Consider the following 2725-nt stretch of genomic DNA (forward strand, 5'->3'; position numbering starts at 1 on the left):
CTGGGGCAGCCGCCTGGCCTGCATGGTGAGGATTGGGGCTGCCGCTGCCCTGCCACCCAGCCCCTGAACCCAGGGAACACATTGTGGGTCACATATGTGGCCCACAATGTGTAATCAGTTGAGAACCACTGCTCTAGCTTGTTATTATTTTAAATATCCACAGTCTCCACAGTAATTAGGAGCTCTGCTAGCAAAAGATGACCTGTGGTGTACTGAACAATCTATGTAGTTTTGAGGTCACCATATTGACACAAGCAGCTAAGAAGATAGCTATTAGCATATGATTAACAAGCTTCATGCCATGAATGCATCTCCATTATTTTACATGTAATGAGTTTACACATATACACATGCAGGTTTTGCTAAAGAAAACTCTTAATACATTTGTTGATGTAACTAGATGTGTTTCTTGTGGGTCGTAGTAATCTGGGGGAGGGGATGGGAAATAAAGGCTAATTTCATGCTGGATTAACTTCATTGATTTCCACAAAGTTACCCTAGGGATACATTTTACCCAACACATTTATTCAAAACTATGCAATAAACCTGTTCATTCACAGAAAACAGGGTTATGTGCAAGACAGAGATGGCAGATTTGGGTTCTAGGTGATGCAGTGGGAAGAAGACAAGCCATGTTCCTAAAGAAAATCACATTGTCTTCAGATTACTGAATCATATTGTCAGTTTTCGGGCTTGGCTACACAGGGACACTCAGGAAAATTAATTCAAATTAACTAAAGGTGTGAATTGAAAGTAGATTCAATTGCATTTTACCCTGTGCCTCTCGTTTAGAATTAAACTGAATTAAGGCCACTTTATCTTAATTCACTTTGGAAGGGATTAGTTAATTTTGATTAACTTTCCTGAATATGCCCATGTTGACAAGCCTTTAGAAGTGGCTTCTATAGTCTACACCAGGGGTTGGCAACCTTCTGAAGTGGTGTGCCGAGTCTTTATTTATTCATTTTAATTTAAGGTTTTGTGTGCCGGTAATACATTTTAACATTTTTAGAAGGTCTCTCTCTATAAGTCTATATATTATATAACTAAACTACTGTTGTATGTAAAGTAAACAAGGTTTCGTTCACCTAGGCCAGCAGGGGACCTGCGGGGCCTGCGTCCGGGACCCCGGCTGGCAAGGGGCTGGCAGCCAGAATCCCAGGCCGGCACCGGGCTGAGGGGGGCCGGCACCCCAGGCCGGTGGCGGGCTGAGCGGCTCAGCCCGCTGCCGGTCTGGGGTTCCATCTGCTGGCTCCTGCCAGCCAGGGTCCTGGCTGCTGGCCCCGCTCAGTCCTCTGCCGGCCTGGGGTCCCGGCCCTACCCACATATAGTTCTGGCCCATTCTCTTCCTCTCTTCCTGCACTGAGCTGAGGGTGGGGGTGCACTGAGCACAGGGCTGGGGGTGAAGGAGCAGGCTGGGGGTTGGGGTGCAGGGTCTGGCCAGGAGCTAGAATGAGGGAGGGGGCTCAGGGTTGGGGCAGGAGGTTTGGGTGTGGAGCGTTTACCTGGGCAGCTCCCATTTGGTGCAAGGGGTACAGGTGGGAATGTGAGGGGGGGGTGCAGGAGCTCCCATTTGGTGCTCAGGGTGGGGGGTGGGATGTGGAGAGTGTAAGAGTCAGGGCATGGGGTGTGAGGGGGCATGTGGGGGGGGGTGCCAGAGTCAGGGCTGGGGTTGTGTGGGGTGCAGGGGGCTGGGGTGTGAGGGGGGTGCAGGGGTCAGGGCAGAAGGCTGGGGGGTAGGCTGGGATTGGGGGGGTGCTCCCAGCCCCCAGCCCTGAGAAGCTCACAGCAGGGGGCTAGAGGGATACGCCCTGATTCCACCCCCCCTCCTGCCTCTTCTCCGCCTCCTTCCTGGTCTGAGCAGTGAGGGCGCTGGGGCTTCTCTTCTCCCCTCCATCGCGAGGGCCATTGGAGGCAGGGAAGGAGAGGAGGCGGGGCACGACGCAGCACGCTCAGGGAAGAGGCGGGGGGAGGGAAGCTTGACTGCCGGCGGAGCCTGCCCTACAGCAGCAGCCGGCAGGACCAAGTTTGCTTCTGCCCCCGCCAGAGAGAGCGGTAGGCAGGGGGAGGAGAAGAGGGGGCTGGGCCGGGCAGGATTTTTAATGGCAATCTGCCATTAAAAATCTGCCATTTAATGGCATGCTGCCTACCGGGGTCCTGGCCATCGGCTCCATTCAGCCCGCTGCCGGGGCCAGCGGCGGCCGCACTGTGCCATTAAAAATCAGCTTGCATGCCGTCTTTGGCACGCGTGCCATAGGTTGCCGACCCCTGGTCTACACCTAGCTGGAGGCTATGCAAACAACACCTAGCTGGAGAGTGAGCAAACAGTGACTTCTCCCCCCTCCGCCCCAGTGATTCTAACTTCTGAATGAGAAGGACTCTGAATTGTATTTGATTTTTGGTGTTGCTGTGCCAATGCTTTCTTGATGCCATACGTGTCGCTGTCAGTTTACATAATTATAAACATTAAAACTAAATTAGACTGAACATATTTCTGGAGCTAAAGATCATTGCTATCCCTCTGTCTTGGGAACATCTCCTAGGGGATTCTTCACTACAAGTTCTTGGGGGAACAAATATTATTTCTTCTTTGAGTGATTGCACATGTTTATTCCACTAGCTGTGAGCATGACTCATGTGCAGTTGTCAGAGAACTTCTTCACTGAGCGGTACCTGTCTGGGTGGCTCGATTGCCCTCTGCCATTGTGTGCCACTGCATGCTGGC

Source organism: Chrysemys picta, unplaced genomic scaffold (assembly GCF_011386835.1).
Source record: "Chrysemys picta bellii isolate R12L10 unplaced genomic scaffold, ASM1138683v2 scaf251, whole genome shotgun sequence".
In the NCBI taxonomy this organism is placed as follows: Eukaryota; Metazoa; Chordata; order Testudines; family Emydidae; genus Chrysemys; species Chrysemys picta.